This window comes from Pezoporus wallicus, unplaced genomic scaffold, assembly GCF_028554395.1.
Source record: "Pezoporus wallicus isolate ANWC-B61680 ecotype Strahan unplaced genomic scaffold, APGP_CSIRO_Pwel_v1 contig_5967, whole genome shotgun sequence".
In the NCBI taxonomy this organism is placed as follows: Eukaryota; Metazoa; Chordata; class Aves; order Psittaciformes; family Psittacidae; genus Pezoporus; species Pezoporus wallicus.
The window spans coordinates 3,647,298-3,658,034 of record NW_026639377.1 but is presented as its reverse complement, the minus strand read 5'-3'; positions in this window follow the sequence as shown (position 1 = coordinate 3,658,034).

Genomic DNA, 10,737 nt, shown 5'->3' with positions numbered 1-10,737 from the left:
TGAACCAGGGAGGGAAGGAGGGAGGGAGGTGCCAAGTAGCCACCAGAGCCTGCTGGGGCCTCATCCAACAGCATGTCCACATGTGACATGCAAGAGCAGCACCCCGCCTTAAATAACTCCTGTTCCCCACCAGAGCTGCCCATACCTGGAAACACTTTGCTTTGCCTTGTTTCCAGTGAAACAATGAGTCTCTTCTGAACTCGTTACTTTCCAAGGGTCTGACAGGGGTCTGCGGGGGGATACTGGAGCTAAAGTCAATGCACCAAAGCATGGGAGAAACAACTTGTCCTACACTGAGGTGGAAGGCCACAGCCTGGGATATGCACTGCCAGCCTGCCCCTCCAGACCCAAGCACTTGGCTTCACCTTGGCCTCCCTGCTTCAGCATCATGTGGGCACTCAAAGCATTGGAAATGTCTCCTGGACCGGGAGGCTGTGACATGCCATAGTGGACATACCATGGAGTCATCATAGAGTCACAGAATGGTTTGGGTTGGAAGGGACCTTAAAGCTCATCCAGTTCCAACTCCCTGCCATGGGCAGGGACACCTTCCGCTAGACCAGGTTGCTCCAAGCCCCGTCCAGCCTGGCCTTGAACACTTCCAGCATCTCTCCTGCATGACCTGTGGCGAAAGCAATGCCAAAGGGATTACAGCTGTGTGTCTACGTAATTTCTTTGTGTGAGATATGTGCTCATCTCTCCTAGTTTACCCGCTCACTTGATCATTTGTCTCCATTTTGTCTTCCTCTGTCAGGAGGACATCACAGGCTGGAGGATCTCGGCTGCCCTCATGCAAATCTGGACGGTTTCTCCATCCCCTGCTTGTGTCCTTCTGCTTGACACACAAGGACACACACTGCTGTCCTCACGTCAGCTGGCCAGGGAAGTTTTAATTTTTAATGAAGAAACATGCCACAACCCTGCAGTCCTGGCATTTGGCCAGACCAGGTATCTTGTTTAATGAACTTCCCCAAACTGACCCCCAGCACCTCTCTGGGGAGCAGCTGGTTTGGGGTGCCAGTCCCACTCCACTGCATGATAACAGCGTTTTGTCTCCCGGCCACATTGCCGAGCTGCCCGGGCAGACCAGGAGCTCGGAATCCCCTCTCCCAGACCCGCAGAGTAATCTCGTCCTCCCGGTTGGGGTGGGCTCCGCCGCGGGTCCCTTCCAGCAGGAGGCCGGCGTCGCGTTGGGCAGCAGCGGGAGGTGCCGGCGGCGGGGAGCGGCGCTGGCCCGGGGAGCCTCCGGCGGACGGCAGGGGCGGTGCGGCCGCAGGAAGCGGCCTTTCGCAGGAGCCAATGGCGGCGCCGGGCTGTTACCAGGCGGACCGGGCAGATCTCAGCGCACGGCTCGCCCGGTCCCACAGACACACAAGGGGTCTGGCCAAGAGCTTGCCGCGATGGCGGTTCCTCACCTGCCCGGCCCGCTGGGTCCCCTGCCTGAGCCGCCCGTTACCGGCTCAGCACTCGGCGGTGCATGCCCTGCTCCCTTCCCGTCCGCCCCACGGGTGAGTGCTGAACGGGCGTGCCGCCTCCTGCTTCGCTGCCGGCGCGCTCCCGGGGCCGAGCTGCAGCCGCAGCAGCAGCAGCAGCCGCAGCCTCAGCAGCAGCAGCAGCAGCCGCAGCAGCAGCCGCAGCAGCCGCAGCAGCCGCAGCAGCCGCAGCAGCCGCAGCAGCAGCAACAACAGCCGCTCTGGTCCCGGAGGCTTCCGACAGCGCTTCCTGCCTGCTCGCTCCCCGCAGCGCCCGCGACTGGGTTCTTCTCATGACGCCATCCCGCACCACCGGGCGCGCGCGGCACCCGGCGCGGGAGCGCGCATTCCTCGCGTGCCGACTCCGCCCGGCAGCTGTAATGTTACTAAGAGCCGCGCAGCGAGGAGCGAACACTAGCCTCCGTGTGCCCAGGCAGCCGGGAAAGCCAACGGCATCCTGGCCTCTCTTAGCACCAGTGTGGCCAGTGGGACCAGGGCTGTGATTGTCCCCCTGTACAGGGCAGTGGTGAGGCTGTATCTCGAATCCTGTGTTCATTTCTGGGCCCCTCACTGCAAGAGAGACATTGAGGTGCTGGAGCAGGTCCAGAGAAGGGCAATGGAGCTGGTAAAGGGCCTGGAGCACAAGTGTGATGAGGAACAGCTGAGGGAACTGGGGGGGTTTAGTCTGGAGAAGGGAAGGCTCAGGGGAGCCTTTATTGTTCTGTACAGCTACAGGAAAGAAGGATGGAGCCAGGAGGTGGCTGCTCTCTGCTCCCAAGTAACAAGTGACAGGACAAGAGGAAATGGCCTCAAGCTGCACCAGGAGAGGTTTAGACTGGAGATTAGGAAAGATTTCTTCCCCAGAGCGTGTGCAGGCATTGGAACAGGCTGCCCAGGGCAGTGGTGGAGTCCCTGTCTCTCAAAGTGGTCACAAACCATGTAGATGCCCTTAGTGACATGGTTTAGTGGTGGTCTTGGCAGTGCTGGGGAATCGTTGAACTTGATGATCTTAAAGGTCTTTTCTAATGCAAATGATTCTGTGATCTTGCACGATGGACTGGGGATGAGAAGAGCAGTGTCCATTAGGCGTGAGGTGCTCTGACAGGGCAGAAGTGAGGAGATGAGAACCTAGCTGAGGACAACAGCTGTGGTGGTGTGGCCTCCATCATGTTTTCCCCTTGGGCCTGGATGTGTCTGGAGAGGTCCGCAGGCTTCCTCCCTTGGGCGAGTGATTGATGATGGATGAACAGCTCTATAGTGCTGCTGGAGAAGTGGGTCCGCATAGAGGAGTGTCAGGGCTCGTTTCCATTCAGTGCTGACCATGACAGCTGGCAAAATGGTGGCTGCCATGTGGGGCCTGTGTGCAGCTGCCATTTTGCCTGTGCAGGGAGGGAGGTGAAGGAGCAGAGCCCAGGAAAGATTTCGGGGGGGGGGGGGGGGGGGGGGGGAATGTAACTAGAGAGGGGCAGAGGTGTGAGCCTGGGGGGTATGAAGGGGGGATAAGCCTGTTGCAGAGCCAGGGCAGGCTGGCTGGGGTGTCCTGGGTTGACAAGGTATTGCTGTGGGACAGGACAGGCAGTGACAGACTGCAGCCACCTTCCTGACCTGATGGACATTAGACCATGTTGAGCCTTGACAGTGGAGGTAGGAAAGTGGAGAAGGGAGGCAAATAGGCTAAGGACAGGGGAAGAAAATGTAAGGAAACAAGGTCTGGTTTTGTTTCTTTCTTCATCAAAGGAATCCTCATCTTCAGCCATGCTAGAAACAATCTGGTGGAAGGGGAGGCACCAAAGGAAGCCTAGCAGACAGTATCAAGGGGAATAGCCAATATCTTTATGCACCAAAATTCTCAAAGTGAAAATGTTTCAGTGGAATATATTTTGATTTTAAAACCGGCAGCTACAGTTTCTGTTTCGCTATGCACTGTTAACCCAGAAGCCTTTGTTGACAGTATGGTTTGGTAATACGTAAAGCATGAAAATGAGCAATATAGACACCGGTGTTTGACACAGATTTGTGAGCTATGAAAAAAACACAGCCACACAGAGCATTTAAATTCAATTTACAAGGTAGAAAAGGAACATTTCTTCCATTTCCCAAACTGACACTGCCTCTTCATAGTATTGCAAGGCGAGTTAAAGGCACGTTATAAATACCGTTAGAAGTTTGTTGCTGAATTAGCTGTAGATAGTAGTTTTTGAAGCACGGTGTTACTATTTTTCATATCTCTCTTCACCAGTGTTGTAAACCAAACAACACAGGGAGATGTTTTGTGATGACTTACAGGTTCAGTTCTGCTCCCACTGAAGTCAGCAGCCGTTGATGGGGCAGATCGCTGATGTGCTTGGGGCCAGCGAATAGAGAGTTTGCTGGAAGGATCCCTACACTGGGTTATTCCTTAGTGTCAAAGCCCTAAGCAGATTTTGTGGAGTACCTTGCATAAATCCTGTACCAGTAAATCAGTATGTATGACATATGCTGGAGAAAAGCTGTTTCAGGAATGTCTTGAGTGTCGTCTTCCATTTTGTTTATCTCCCTCTGCTAGCATTACTAGTCATGATCCAGGCTGTCAGTTAGGCTGGGCTGGTGGGGTAGCTCCATGGGGCAGATTCGCTTCCTGGCTAAACACAATGGCTCCAGAGATCAACATGTGTCCCTGTGCTCTTTACTTTGTAGTAAAAAGCTGTGATGATAGAAGCATATTTTGTGACTCTATGGTCCAGATACAAATAAGAGTTGGGCGCACTTTTGGTCACCATCTCCACCACCTGTTCTTCAGGTCTCCCAAAGCCAGATCTGAGTTTATCCAGCCATACACTAGTTTTAGTCCACTGCCTTCTCCACTCTTTCTCCACCTGTCTCAAAATGGTAAATCTGCTCACTGCATCTTTGAAACATGCTCCCAAGGTCAAGCAGCACAAACAATCTCTGGGGCCAGAGTTTTGGGGGTGCTCAGTGCTTCTGAAGTCTAGTTTAAGCCAGTGGCAGTTCTAGGGGTCATTCCTTCAGTAAATCAGGTGCTTGGCTACCTTGTAATCTCCTTGCTTTCTTCAGGATACCATTTCTTGGTATGTTAACTTGCAACAGAGAGAGAGGCTTTCAAAATCAATGTCCTCTTGACAGCTGACACCCACCTAAATTGTTTCCATGTTCTCTCATTCTTCCTGCTGACCTAAGGTGAAGTCACATTTTTAGGAGGCTCGTCTGCCTCATTTTAGAACTCCTTGAATATTGCTGTTGAGAACACATTTGGTTGAACAATCATGATGACCAGAATAATTTGCCTCTTACTACCTAACATATCTCACTATGCAAGTTTCTCCACAAGGTGCTGAGAGAAGGTGTGGAGGAGGGGAAAAAGAAACCTGCTTCACTTGAAACTGGTGGACTGGATAATGTAAATGATTAGGATTTAGGATGCTTCACTGAAAGAGCTGCTGTTCAATAGCATGAATGATCCTTTGCTTCTGCTGTTCTGCAAATGACTTTCCCAACTCTTCCTAAGCAGGTGGACACCGTCATGACCCCAGTAAGAGGAGGCCTTGCTGTTTGCTGCAGTGAGACCATAGAAGCTGAGATTGCTGTAATCACCTGTAAGATGTTTGCATCCCTCAGACAATTTTGAAAACTGCAACTGTTTTACTGCTTGGTTGTCAAGTGGATTGGCACCTCTCTGAAGGACAAGTATGCATTCTTTGAACCTTTCATAAAAATTATTTGGCTCAAAACCAAGTCTAAACCACTAGATTATGATTTTTACCTGAAGCATAGATGACAAAATGATAGATTTGCAAAGCTCAGGCATTTTTTCAGAGCACATGAATTCAATGGGAGTATTACCATCGACATCAAAGGGAGCAGGATTGAACCTGTAATATATAGCACTAATGACTACGATCAAATAAACTTATATTGCCTGGGTTTTCTATTCCCTTTTGCCCTATGTGTGTATGCACTTCTACGTTTGTGCCAAATGAGTGGATCCAGGGTGATACCATTTTGAACCTGGAGCAGTTGTGCTAGATGGGCAAAAATATAACTACTGATGCAGTGTGACAAGCTTTAGGGAATCTCATCTACTTGTTTCCATAGATCAGTAGAGGAAGTGAAGAACTAAAAAACCTTGAAAGATGAGGTTATAGTCTTATGAACTCTTCAGAAATACTTATACCTAATTTGAACTGCTTGTGGCAAATAATATGTTTTTACTTAAGTGCAGTGCATCTCAATTTGATTAAAAATGAATAGCATATCTTTAGGGAAATGCATAATCCTAGAGTTACACCTTTGTATACTATTTATTCTATATTCTTTTTGCTGTCTCTGGAATAGTGCATAACATCAGCAGTAGCTGTTTTGTCCCCTCTGGTTAATTCTTACCTGACTCACTCTCCACAGGAGCTACAGCTAGTGACAGAAGAAAATGTAAGGTATGCTAATAAGCTCCTATTTAACTCAGTTGAATTTCCTTTGTTGGCCGAGTTTCATTTGTGTTCACATCCTTTTCTAAATTGGTCAGATTTACAACCTTAAACCGCTTGAACTGGATGCTTCTTGGGGAAATCGAAAAAGGAAAAGGAGATACCATCTTTCTGAATGTGTATTGCATTTCAGAGGATTTAAAGTAAAAAAAAGTCAAAATGAAACAGGAATGTCAGTTTTGATTAACAGCTGCATCAGAGATGCTTTGTTTCCCATTTTCTGTGGTCTTAACGTTACCTTGGCCTATGAAGAGCCTAGAGCTTGCAGCAATATCAGCATTCCCTTTTAAAGTTAAGAACAATCAAAATTGAAAATATGATGTCATTCCATTCTAAATTCACTTTTTCCTTTACCACTTCTTGATTCCCAGCTTGGGACTGAAGTGGCTTTACCCAAGTGTGTAGTCTGCTGTTGCCTGTCGATAGGATCCCCAGCCATTCAGGAAATGGTAAGGCTCAGTCAACAAGTGTAAAACCTCCATTTGCTTAACTGTGTCTGAAAGGTCTTTCTCATGCAGCTAAAATTTCAGAGGATGCTGTCATGGGGTTCCGTACTTGGAAGATGATGTCTGGATGAACACAGTAAAGTTAGATGAGCCCATCTGACAGAGAAATTCAACTGCCAAAATGGTGTGGCATGCAGATCCAACACTTCAAACACCTGAAGAAAAGACAAGATAAATCTTAATGCTCCTTTCCAACCCAAAATACACACAGAAGTCTCCACGAGGCACAAGCTGGTGTCACATGCCTGGGTATCATAGTGTGAGTGTGTCTTGAAATGCACAGGTATTTCCCAGAGCACCATGCTGAGAAAGGGAGGATCTGGAAAAGGGGAATAGCTCAGTTTCTGCTTGAAACGCATGATAAAGCTATGCCTTCATATTATCTCTCCTCTTAAAACCTATGCATAGTTTGAGCATATTTTGTTCACAACCAAAGTATTTCATGAAATCCCAGCTTTAGCTTTGAATTCAGGCTGGTTAAAGAAGCTGAATCTCAGAAAAATGCTAGTATAAAAGCAGGAAAACTTTCTCAAGGAATACCAAGAGTATTTTTCCTACTTCTGGAGTAATCAAATAATGTAGCACAGTGATTTGCATTGGTGGAAATGAGGCCAGATTGTGAACTGTTTAGAAGCTGATTCAGGAAAAGACTTAAGCGTACCTAAATTTAAATAAGTACACTGGAATTACTCATATGCTTAAAAATTAAATATGTTTTAATATATTGCTGAACTGGAGCCTAAGGGTACAGTTTAAAGTTAAACTAGTCTAGACAGTAGCTTTGCTGAAAGTGATTAGTCTTGTTAAACAGGGTAAGTTCAGGATAGATACAAGAAAGAAGTTCTTCCCTGTGAGGGGTAGTGAGGCACTGGAATAGGTTGCCCAGAGAAGTGATAAATGCTCCATCACTGGCAGTGTTCAGGGCTAGGTTGGACAGTTTTGGGTGACATGGTCTAGTGTGAGGTGTCCCTGCCCATGGCAGGGGGTTAGAACTGGATGATCATAAGGTCCTTTCCAACCCTAACTATTCTGTGATTCTATGATTCTGTGATTCTATGATCCTCCTGGTTTTCTTCCCTGAAGTGGCTTATGCTGAATTAAAACAAACGCAGTTTGTTGACACCAATGCTAGTTCCTCAACAACTTTAAAAAGTATTTCTCTGTCATAAAAATGCAAGTAAAAGTCTTAGTTAATACTCAAAATCAATGGAGATACACTGAAGTGGGTTTTCGTACATGCAATCCCAATTTGGTTTCACAAGCTACAGCCCATTAGAGAAAGAATTGAAGGGAGCAGTTCTCATGCTGACTGGAATGCACTTCTTGAGCTTATGGGCTTTCAGTGATAACTAAGGGTAGGGCAAAAGCAAAGCAAATACATCGCCAAAATCAAGCTGGCTGCAAATCAAGTGAGAAGAAGCAGGTGCTGTGAAATGCTCACCCCTTATGGTGGGATGCAGAAGATCCTGTAGATACATCGGCCTCCTGAAGCCAGCCACAGAGAGACTGAGACTTCACTTCTCATTGGCCACCTGTCAAGTTTCTGCTACAAGCGGGAGGACTGCACTGTCTACTGGCACACTCACTGATACATTTCTGGAATAAAACCGTACAGGTTGAAGGCTTTTCAGAGAACCTGACAGAAAGGAGGGTGATCCCCCCCCAAGTCTTCTTGGACGTGCACCAGGAAGTCATGGGCTTGGGGAGAAGATGACTCTATTTTTAAGGGTGGCAATAAGAGATCTTGGTCTCTCAGTGCAAACATTTAGAGGCTGCAGAAGTTTGAGGAGTCCAGGTATCCTTCTGGCAAGTTTTCTGTGGAAGGAGGACGACTGGGGCCTGTGGGTTTCTATCGTGGTCATTTGTGCTGTAGCTAAGCACTTGGCTGCCTGCCTGTGACTTTGTAATAAGACTCTGTTCAAAGATCTAGTGTATTTTTAATCAAATGTTTCCATTAGTTTTAATATATCATACCCATCAGATCTGAGTCACTCAGCAAAAACCCAGCCTTCTACACAGTGTCTCATTTATCCTTGTACCTCCCATGTACCTCTGTTTTGCTGACATTGGTTCTGGTTGTACAGTCCTGTTGTGAGGGTTTTTGGGGGGTGGTGCAATTAGCCTGCTCAGAGCAAGTAGGCCAAGGAACATCAAATAAAGTCTCGATGACATATTTGAACTCCTGTATACCATGGGTTATCTGATCTCCAAGGTCACTGCTATTCTCTGGGAAAGTTCAAAAGAATCTGCCCTTTTTCCAGCTTAAAGGGCCACTCTGGACAACTTTACAATGCACATTCAGTTTTTCTTTAAGTATATGCAGTTGGTGAGTTTCAGAGAATTCACTACCTGTACTTTTATTTCCTTTTCTTCTAACTGCTCATCAAAGGCAAACAGAGTGGAATTAGTTTTAATGAACAGAAGGAAAAAGTGACTCTCATAAGGCTTCTTCTGCTACCAAAACTGAATGAAATGCAGGAAGGAAAATAATGTCAACATGAGAAACCTAAACAAAACTATAAAATTCCTTTTTATAATTTAAGCTGTCATCAGTAGCAGAAATAAGGAATTCTATTTCAGACATGACTTACACCAGGTATGTCTTGAAAAGAAAATGACAAATTGATACTGCCTGAAGAGACTGTCCCTGGAAATAAAAAAAGTGCAGAATTAGAACCCGGGAAGCCAAATATCTTTTCCACTGTTCAGCATGTAGAAAAAAGAAATGATTGCCCTTGATCTTTAGCAGCTCTAACAGATGGACTTGGGAAGCAATAGGAAACTAACATCATTAAAAGTTTTGTATCTATGAAAAGTCAAGTTGTGCCTTGCTCAAAATATTTGAAGCTATTATATTACAAAGATTTGGTATAAATATGATTAGCTTAACAGTATTCTCCTGTAATACACATCATAAACTCTTGTCAGAATGAAACTGAATGCTAAAAACATCCCATAATAACTTTCACAGACCATTAAGGTTTAGTGCTACAGTGTGGGAGTTTATTACAAAGAGACCCTCTTAGAACAGCATCTACTTGAAGTTGGAGGTATTTCCCTACCCCACCCAACCCCCAAGGCTTTGTTTTCTGTAAAGTTCTGACTTTGTTTATGTTCACATGCAGACTGTCTTAGCTTTGTGGTGGGTTTGTTACAGTGGTGTGAGGAATCCTGTAGGAATTCTGTTCCCATGCTGTTAGTTTCCTTTCAGAGGAATCCGAGTATGTAAACTCATAGCCTTTTTATCCCTCCTAGCTGTGGCAAACTAGTACCCCTCCATTTCCCTCCTGTTTTAGTAACAGCATTATCCAGCAGGATGAGGTATGGCTTTCCCTCCAGATGTCTTTCTTGCCACCCTGTACTGTTGAAACTGAGGATAATGCACACCCTTGCCTGAGGGATTATAAATGTAATGCCCTTAAGCAACATGCAGTTTATCTACAAAGCAATGCACTACTTGTGCCATAAAAATTTCTTATCACCCAATAGGAATATGCATTCAGATCCATTTATTTGACTCTCTGAAGGTATCAGGAGTTTGAGGAAGGATCCTAATACCTTGTGATTATGTCCCAGGACTGATTTTATCCTGGTATAATTCCACAGGCTCCCACGAATCTGTTTCAGACACATGTTGGGCAAGTGTGGAAGGATTGAGTGCAAGCACTTGCTCAAGCCAGAGTGATAGCAAAACGTGAGCTAGAGGCTTTGGCAGGAAAATCTATCATTCTCCATTGATAAAAAGTTTATGATTAATCACCAGCTTGATTACGTTACCCTTTAATTAAGTTTGTAAGTGCCAAAGAACAGGGACTTTGGTGTGTTTTTGCTTTGTTATCTCCTGACCATGGCTCTGCTGGTGTGATTTTATAGAATCATAGAATCATTTAGGTTGGAAAAGACCTTTAAGATCATCAACTCCAACCATTACAAAAGGTCTTGCATTGATTTCCCCTTACTGTTCCAACCTCAGGGGAACTAAGGTCATATAATTCCTTGCTGATGCTTCCACAGTTGAAACAATTTCAGTGGAAGCAAAAATGTATGTGAAAATATGTGTTGGTTTCATTTGTATCACAGGGTTACCATCCTCTACGTAGGATTCATTTCCCTGGAGCTCTCAGGAATCCACACAGTCATCGCACTTCCAGTCCTCAGTCCAGTGGAGCTGGCTGGAAAAGCCAGTCAGACACAGGTCTCATATGTTCCGGTGCATCTTCTTACTAGGAAAGCCAGATCCTCAACTCAGGCTGTATCTTCTCTCCTCTGATGAGAGAA